Raw genomic sequence first — 10,061 nt, forward strand, 5'->3', positions numbered from 1 at the left:
CAACTTCTTGGAGCCACAGGTGAGAGTTGAGTCCCAGATAGACACCGAAGGTCAATAAGGAGCCCTGAAAAGGGCTTGAAAATCCCTGACATCAGAGGGGCTAGTCTACTCTAAACACACCATATAACCTAATATTATTTCTATTCCACCTTTGATGAACAGAACCCTACATTTTTGGCTAATAAACCAGATTTGCTAAAAGCAGATTATATATGCTAAATAATTCATCTTACTGGGCAACTTCTGCATATTCACTTTAATAAATTGCAATTTTCTTGCCTCCCAAAAGTTACTACTTGAGTATTTGTGAAACTAGTATCCATGTTATTTATGTAACTTTCTTTTTTTTTTTTTTGGTTAAAATATTTTAATAGAACAATCTTGGACAAGCTCAAATTGCTTTGATTTTGAATGTTAGAACAACATACAAGTGAGAAAGAATCCACAGGGACAGTTAGACATGACAGCTTATATCTCCCCTAGAGATCTTTGTTTTAAAAAGGTGACCACTTAGACACACTGCCTCTTTTGAGCCACATGCCATTTCTTAAAACTGTTGCCTTTCCACATAAGGTAGGAGAATTATTCTATTTACATTTAAAAATATTTCTTTTTTCCTCTTCAGTGTAGTGGAAATTCCCATAAATCAGTTAGTGGAATCCCTCTCTAACAGAGGTGTAGAACAGCTTTATTGATCTCTGGATTTGTCCAGTCGCTTCGGATGTCGTCCAGGTGGTTATCAAAATCCACAGGGGTGTCATAGGACCTGCTGTCCAAGAGAGATGCCGAGATCCTCTGGGCTTCTGGCCAGTCTTCACAATAATCATAGTGTGGATCTCTGCACCGCCATTTGTTTTCATGATGTTTGTACACATGGATGGTGGGTTCTATGCACTCCATTGTAAACTTCGTGTTGTCTACCATGTTGTGCGAGGAGTCATTGAAGCCCTCGGCAATTCTGGAAGCTACCTTCTCAGCAACCTGGTATGGACTGGCATCCTTTACATGTTCATTAGCTTGATAATAACCAGCAATCACATAGCTATTGTCTTTGCACCATGAATCAATCAAGGTCAGGGCCACCTCTAGCATGGGGGCCAGCACCAGGGTGCCGTGGAACAGGGGGATGCAGTCCACGAAGAGGGTCTGGTGCGGGTGGGGGCCGCTGTGCGAGGGCTGCTCCTTGTGGGGCTTCTACTTCTCAACCGCCAGGAGCCCGTTGACCGTGCAGTGGGGGTACTTAGCCCCGTGCAGCACCATCTTGCACTAGGCTTGGGTGGTCTGCTTCACGCCGGCCATGGTGAGGCCCGCGACAACGGTGGCCGGGCAATTTCCCAGGCCCGGCGTGGCTCAGGCCTGGCGTGGCTCAGCCCCGACGGCGGCGTTGGTCCGCTCCAGCTCCCCAGTCCCTCAGCATGGAGTGGCGGGTTCCGCGGCCCCCTCTCGTCTGGGGGTTGGCCGGACCGGGGGTCCAGAGGTGGGGAAGCTCTCGGCGCCCGCAGCCCGCTTGGAAGGCCGAACTATTTATGTTAACTTACTTTTTTTTTTTATTGAATAGAATTTTATTTTCCAAAATATATATAAAAATATATTTTAACATCAATCTTTAAAAAATTTGTGTTCCAACTTCTCTTCCTCCTCCATTCCCACCCCCCACCCACAAGAACTCAAGCATTTCAAAATAAGTTATACATGAGTAGTCATGGAAAACATTCCCATGAAATGCTCAAGAAGAGTGTAGCACACCCTGCTGCATAATGACATCTTTCTTTGTTGTTATCAATATTTATTGTTGTTCTGGGTTAATATTGACCTTATCTTTACCTTATCATTTATCTATTAACTGCATTAATCTTCTATACTATAGCAAGAATACAATCTGTAATACTACTTTGAGCCTGATTTCATACTTTCATGACGATAAAGAATTTTAACTATTTGAGTTAAGAATTCAAAGAGTAACCATATTTTGGGGGTGGTTGTCATGGAACAATTGATTCATGTGATGAGATAAATGACTAACATTAAAAAATAAAATAATATTGGTGCCTACATTTTTGGAAAACAGCTTGAAGCATAAAGTTCAGATGTCAAAAACTGTCCGTAAAACAAATATTAAACTGTAGGAGGACCAGGAGCAGATAGTTGGAACAATGGATAGAGTGCTGGTCCTGGGTTGAGGAAGACCAGAGTTCAAATATGACCTGAGACACTTTACTAGCTGTGTGACCCTGGATAAGTCACTTAACCCTGTTTGCTTTTGTTTTGTCATCTGTAAAATGAGCTGGAGAAGGAAATGACAAACCACTCCAGTGTTTTTGCTAAGGAAACCTCAAGTGGTTTCCCAAAGACTGGAATACCCTTTTCCTTTCATGAAAAAAAAAATGTGTTAGTTTTAGTATAAAGTTCTATAGAACTTTATAAAAGAAACTAATCTGTTTCAAAGGAGGAGAGATCTGTTTAGGTTCAAGGTAGGATGGTGTTTGGAAAATCACCCTAAACATATTTAGGAGAGACTTGTCTTTTAGTGAGTCTTGGGACTCCATAAAGTACAAGGCGAGGATGGAGATTTCCCTTATGTACTACTTCTGTTGCTGGGGGAAGATCACAAGGGAAAATTTTGTTAAGGGAAAACTCCTAGTCATAGACTTGGTACTGGGGACAAGGGGAGAGGTCGGTGCATGTACCGATCCTTGTTCTATTTTCCCTAAGTCATGATTTAGTAAGAAGCAACAGTGGTCAATACTGTTAGTCCCAGCACTGGTTAATGACTGGTGCTTTTAAAGGAAAGAACTAATATGGCTGGGAGGGAGAGTACTAGAAGACCAACCATGGCACTAGGTGGGAGATAGCAGAGAGAAAAGAATGCAAGTATACTTAATTGAGGAAAAATATTCCCAATATGAGGGGCAGTCAGGGAGGATGGAAAAAGAACAGGTCTTCTGTATTCCCTAGTAGAATACTCCACCATCACCACAAATGGGAAAACCTGGTGAATTTTTATTGGGTCGTTTGAGTACCAGACTTTGTGGAAAGGAAGTGGGGAGATGAATGTGGTACATAGATCATGATTTAGGAACTGATGCTTATTCATGCTGGAGTAAATTGATGAGCTAAAAGATATTCAAACTCTGCAACAGGCAGAGGGGCTTTTGGCCATTACCCCAGGTCTTACTTCTTCCAAGAGACATGGGGGATTTGGGCTTTGTCATTTAACAGGGTGGGGAGGTTACTGAGTGTTTTTATAAGTCTTTGGTTCAAATTCTACCAGAGACAAATGTGATCTACTGAGTGTTTTACCATGGAAAATTCATTTAGCCTCTCTGAACCTCAGTTTCTTTACTTTGCAAATGGAGATGATAATCCATGCAGTACATCTCAGAGTTATTATAAAGATCAAAGTAGATCATGTATTTTCAGAATTTTGCAAACCATAAAGCTCTGGCATGTGTCAGCTATAGTTATTAGGTTAGCAGGCAAGAGTATCCTGGGATGAAGTCAGGAAAATAAATATAAGGGAATGAATCCAGATAATGGAATCTGTTCAGCTATCTAATGGTCTCTCAGGGAAATGATGAGAACTCTCCAGCATTTCAAGTGAGTCTCAGCTGAACACCAGGTTGCTTAGTCTAGGGATTAATGCCATGGTGGACCCCATGGATTCAGCTAAGCCAATGGAGTGGAAAGAGCACAGAACTGGGAGGCAGACAACATAGATTGAGTTTCCAGGACTTCCATTCAGTGTATGCCCTTGAGCAAATAGTTCTTTGCAAAATCTCTTATGAATTGTGTTTGTCTCCACAAAACAGTGATTTTTTTTTAATACATGTTTTATTTATTCCTCACAGAGTTGTTCAGGGAATCTGAGTGAGAGCCTCTATGTTGCTTAGACCTCATTAGGAAAAAGATAGCAATTGAAATCTAGGGTGTCATTTTCATAAAATAAGCTAATATACATCTATGTGGCTTCTAGTTTCTGCTTCCACAGATGGAGTGGTTATCTGCATAGTGTAGTGATTAGAGTATTGAACTAGGCATTTGGTGAACCTGGGCTCAAATCTTTACTTATTAGTCATGTGAGCAATGCTGAGTTGCTAAGCTTCTATGAACCTCCTTAAATTAGAAAATGGAGAGAATAATCTCTGTAGCACCTCCCTAAAGGGGTTGTGTAGGGGTGTAAATGAGATAATGTTTAAAGGTGAGACACTTTACAGGACTCGATATATCTCTTTGTATCGCTTGAAAGGTAATAAACCTAATGGATTTTTGCCTTTCTTTGTATCCTCAGCATTTAGCACAATGGCCTGTCACATAATAAACATTTAAAATGCTTGTTAATGATAAATGTTCATCTCAAAGCTAGAAAGTCTTGGGTTCAAGTTTTGCCTCTAAAAGCAACACCTTCTCAGTTCTCTAGGCATCTAATGAGCTTTAAGACCATATGTTTCTGAATGAATGAATGAAGATTCTGATATGAATTAGCAGATGTAGTTTCTTGACCAAGTTCCTGATTCCAGTGAAATCTCAAGTTCAGTATGAACTTGTCATTTGTCACAAAAATTCCTGTAAAGGAATTGGAGGAGTGTGGATCCATCTATATAAGAATCCCTATAGGAAAGGTGAGGATTTAGTCAGGGTGCAGCATAGTTTTCTCTGGCAATGAAGGGGCCTCAGACACTACCTTTTCAGGAAGTTTGCCCAGAGGCATTTGGATAACTTCCTATGAGGTATTTCAACAGTCAACTTTGAATAAGTATCTTCCCAGCTGTCAAGATCATAGGCTGCTTAATTTACGCAGATAAGAAGTTCTAATAAGTTACTTTAGAAAGTCACTTATGCCATAAGGTATTCACATTATCTTAAGACATTTCTATTTGGCTAATAGGAAATGATTGTAGGGATTAATGTGTTCTGCATTGCCATTAACAACCTAAAAGGGAGACAGCCACCTTTTGGCCACCAGGGGCCTCCTTGTCTTGTCTCTTCCCTGCTGTCTCAGCTAATTGCCCTCGATGGTTACAACATTCCGGATGGGCTTTTTAACATCTTAGAAAATGACTTTAAGGCAGAAAGTCCATGTGGCCTCCAAAGTTTGGACTGTTGCCACAGCACGCTGCATTTCACCTTTGATTTAAAGATAGAGAACATGTGGCTTCCTAAAAATGAAAAACTCTTTTGCCACATTCCCCAAAGGCTAATGCATGCAGCTGTTAAGGGAGAAATAAAAAAGACACAGTGCAAAAAATCCAAACAGGCTGATATAATGAAATTGAGGGTGGCACTCACCTCCCTGTGACCTTGGATACTTGGTGCTGCACATATCTCCCTTCATCTCTTTATCTGACAGATGACTGATAGCTCAGTGAAAGCATCAGTAGACAGTGGGCAGGATTGTGAGCTAGGAAGAAAAAAAATTCACTTCACAGCAAAAAAACCATTTCTATTCAAGTTCCATGGAAGTTTCCCAAAAACTTTGTCTTTTTTTTTTTTTTAAGTTAAACGCTGGGGCAGCTAGGTGGCGCAGTGGATAGAGCACCTGCCCTTAAGTCAGTTGTACCTGAGTTTAAATCTGGCCTCAGACACTTGACACTTATTAGCTGTGTGACTCTGGGCAAGTCACTTAACCCCAATTGCCTCACAATACAAAAACAAAAACAAAAGTTAAACACTTCCCCAAAATGGAAATAGACAAATAATAAACTATACTTCAGCTTCAGCTTACGATTCGATATTTTTTGAAGGGATTCCAAATGACCTCATGGTTTACCCATTCAATATTAGCAGAATCTCATGACCTAGAAGAATAGCAATGAAGTACCAATGAGAGCAGTTAAAAGATAAAGTAGTATTTTATTGAACACTTAGAGGATGGAATTTGACCCAGGTGTCTGCTATCACCCAGGCAAAAAAAGAAAAAAAAAAGATCACAGAGCTTAAAGGCAACATCCAAGTTGTACTAGTTTCTTTCATGACCTTTCAGATATACTGGGTATGACCTATACTTGACTTCTCTTTGGAAGGGTGACTTTATGCCTTATGGGTAGGCAAGGATGTGTGCTTCAGACCTACCAGTAACACTGCATTCTCACAAGAGTCTGGAATATGAACTGCTCTTTTACATGATTTCCAGAGATCCCAGAGCCTGTGAATTTGTCCAGCATGTACAACATAGAGCTTATTATTCACCACAGGTTCCACTATCTTCCCACCTTAAAATTTCTGTTCTTTCCAATGCTGGGCCTGACTAGTGCCTTAGAGTTTTCATGTTGGCTTGCTTGTTTAAAGAGAGAGGGTTTGAAGTTAGACATCAAGTGAGGAAAAGGATGTCATAAAGTTACCAGCTTAATGAAGCCATTACAGTTTTTAGGGGTTTTTAAACACAGGCAATTTGAATGTATAATTGAGCCCAAGCAAAGCCTCAGCTTGTGTTTTCCTAAGTCTGCTCTGAACCAGATTGTAAGTGGATAAACAGCTTGGAGAACATTCTGCATAGTCCACCAAGCCAGTTCCTCATTTCCATTGGGGCCTTGAAGATGAATTTACTGAAGACTTTTATCCCCTGACCTAGCATAAAAATGAAGGTCTTTGACCATTGAAAATGGTATCACAGGATCTAAGAGTTGTAATGGAAATAAAGGACTATCTAATCCAAGGAACAACTGAGTCAAATTCACTTCCATAAATAATATACCTAATAAAGGATTCTGTACTCTATGCTTAAAGACCTGCAGTGAAGGAAAATCTGGACTTCCCATGGAAGTCCATTTCACTTTCAGATAATGGTGATTATTAGAAAAACCCATTATTTTTAGTTCTGCTCTCTAAGACCAAACATAAGTAGCTGAATACCCCTTACATAAGTTGCTGTTGTTCAGTCATTTTTTTAAAGTTGTATCCAACTTTGTGACCAATTTGGAGTTTTCTTGCCAAAGATACATGAATGGTTTACCATTTCCTTTTCTAGTTCATTTTATAGAATAGGAAACTGAGGCAAAAAGTTAGGTGACTTGCCCAGGGTCACACAGCTCTTGTTTGTCCTTTATTCTCAAAGAGGACCATAACACTGGGGTGATGTTATGACTTGCATTGAATTGGATTAAAGTGAGGGAGAGCTGTGCAAGGTCACCAACCTCATTCTCTCCTCCAGAACCTTCTGGGTGCAGTGACAAGATATATATCAAGACAAATGGAGATGGCGCTGGATGTTTAAGGCGATTGGGTTGACTTGCCCAGGGTCACAAAGCTAGTATTGTCTAAGGTGAGATTTGAACTTAAGTCCTGGCAACTTCAGGGCCAGAGCTCTATCCACTAAGCCATCTAGATGCCCCAGTACAGCTGGTAAGTGTCTGAATCCAAATTTGAACTCAGGAAGGCAAGTTTTCCTAACTCCAGGAATAGTATTTGGTCAAATGCACTCCCTAGCTGCTTTCTTCCATATGACATTCTTTCAAATATTTGAAGACAGCTCTTTTCCTGTTCAAGTCATCTTGTCTTCAGACTAACCATCCACATTTCCTCCATGTGATCCAAATGTGATATGATATTGAGGGCCTGCATCCTCATGCTAGGCCCCCTCTTAATGTTCTCCAGTTGATAAGCATTCTTAAATATAGCACTCAGACCTAAACATAATATTTTAGATGTGATTTTATGAAGGCAGAGTATAGCAAGTGAGATGGGGGGAGGGGAGGAGGGGGAGAGGGAGAAGTAGAGGGAGAGGGAGGGGCAGGGGAGGGGGAAGAGGAGAAAGTATGGATGGCAGAGAAAAGGGAAAGGAGATGGAAAGATCACTTCATTTTTTGTTGTTGCAGTACACCTGCTTGGGTCTGTGTCCTCTTTCACAACATAACTAATATGGCCATATTTTTTGTATGATTGAACATATATAAGCAGTATAAAATTGATTACTTTTTCAGGTGGGGGGTGTGAGAGAAGGAAAGAGAAAATCTGAAACTCTTTTTTTGTAATTAATATTAAAATTTTCTTTACATATAATTGGGGGAAACAATTTTTTTCAAAGCAATGGGGATTAAGTGACTTGCCCAGGGTTCCACAGCTAGTAAATGTCAAGTGTCTGAGGCTAGATTCAAACTCAGGTCTTCCTGAATCCAAGGCCGGTGCTTTATCCTCTACGCCACCTAGCTGCCCCCTAAAATAGTTTTAAAAGAAAAAATGTTGGAGTTGATACAGTTAATATTTTTTATCATTACTCCTGATTGAAGGCATATAAAAATGCAGACTATGAGAAGTAAAGATATGGCTAAGATGATGATGTCTGAAAAGATCTGGCCTTCTGAATTGTCTTAATGTCTATAGCTATGAACCTAAATAACTTCAAATGGGGTGGTAGGTGAGATTCACTAACTCATAAAGACAAATATAATTTCCTGTTAAATAAAAAAGCACATCTTTTATTTGACACATTCTTTCTAACTATTATAAGTAGAGTTATTCACCTTCAACTTTTTATACCTCACTTTGCCCATTCCTCCCTCGACAGATTATTCCTCTGTTGCATTGACCTTGCTGATCAACATTATTGCTGGAATGCTTATTTCTATATTAACTGTATCAAACTAGAATATTTCTCCCCTGATTCCTCTATCATAGTAACATGTTCTTCCCTCTGGACTATATTTAATTCTAGGTCAGTGGCTTCTGGCCAATCACTATCTTGCTTCATGCCTTATGGCATCACCCCTCCCAATCCTTTCTTCAGCAATGCTTTTGAATTTTTTTCCATAATATTGAATCCTTGAAATATTTCTTCCACATAACTACTAATCACTTATTTTTCTTCTTTTGATGATTGCCAGTCATACCCACTGACCATTTATCTATTGAGCAATGACAGTTATTCTTACATATTTCAATCAGTATATACATATATATGTATATACATATAAACATAGGTATACACACATAAATATGTATAATCCTATATAAATCTATGTATTTATGTATATGTGTATGTATGTGTCTGTCTGTCTGTCTATCTATCTATCTTTTTATCAGTCCTGGCTATTAGTCCTATATCAGAGACATGCTGCAAAGATCTTTTTTTTTTTTTCCCCAGTTAACTGTTTCCATTCTAATTTGCAAAAATGGTTTCAATTTTATGTAATCAAAATTGTTCATTTTCTCTCATAGGATCCATTCTATCCCTCTATTTATCAACTCTTATCTATAGTTGCAAAAGCTATTTTCTTTCATGGGCTTCTAATTTATTTACGATATGACTTCTTGTATGTAGGTCATGTATCCATTTGGAAGTTACTGTGATAACATGGTGTGAGTTCTTGATTTAAAACTGATTTTTGCAATAAATCTTTCCAGGTTTCCCTATAGTTTTGTAAAATGATGATTTCATAACATCTTAGTATTGTTTCTTCATTTATCAAATATTATGTTTCTATCTTTGTTTCTGTGTGTTCTGCACCTGTTCTATTCCATGGAATAACTTTACTATTTTTTAGTTGGTACCAAAGAATTTTAATGACTACTGATTTATAATAAAAATTTCCCAGGTGCAAAGTATAGTTCCTGGAACATTGTAAGCAATTAATAAGTGATTGTTGAATGATTATTATTGCTCGTTCTTCATCTTCCCATAGGTTTTTTTTTTTAATGATTTCTCCTGAAAATCTTCCCCTTTTTTTCTGGGTTTATCTGTGTGTGTGTTTTTCCCTAGCTCTCAATCCTTTAGCAGTTTGATTTGTTTGGCAAGGAATAAGAAAATTAATCAGGTCTCATTATAACTTTCATTATATTAATATAGCCCAAACATGATTAATTAATAACTATCCACTTTTTCTTTCTTTCTTTTTTTTTTGGTCGGGGCAATGAGGGTTAAGTGACTTGCCCAGGGTCACACAGCTAGTTAGTGCTAAGTGTCTGAGGTCGAATTTGAACTCAGGTCCTCCTGAATCCAGGACTGGTGATTTATGCACTGCTCCACCTAGTGGTACCCCAAATATCCACTTTTTCACTTCTGCCTTTTTCATATTTTTTTTGTAGTTTTAGCCAAATAGCTTCTATGTGTGTCATAGTAAATACATTAT

The 10,061-nt window shown here is 38.9% G+C and overlaps 1 pseudogene; it reads right to left on the reverse strand.

The window, feature by feature from the left end:
• Window positions 1-666: 666 nt before the first annotated feature.
• Window positions 667-1,299, reverse strand: LOC122738452 (annotated as a pseudogene).
• Between the last annotated feature and the right edge of the window lie 8,762 nt (window positions 1,300-10,061).

Source organism: Dromiciops gliroides, chromosome 2 (assembly GCF_019393635.1).
Source record: "Dromiciops gliroides isolate mDroGli1 chromosome 2, mDroGli1.pri, whole genome shotgun sequence".
In the NCBI taxonomy this organism is placed as follows: domain Eukaryota; kingdom Metazoa; phylum Chordata; class Mammalia; order Microbiotheria; family Microbiotheriidae; genus Dromiciops; species Dromiciops gliroides.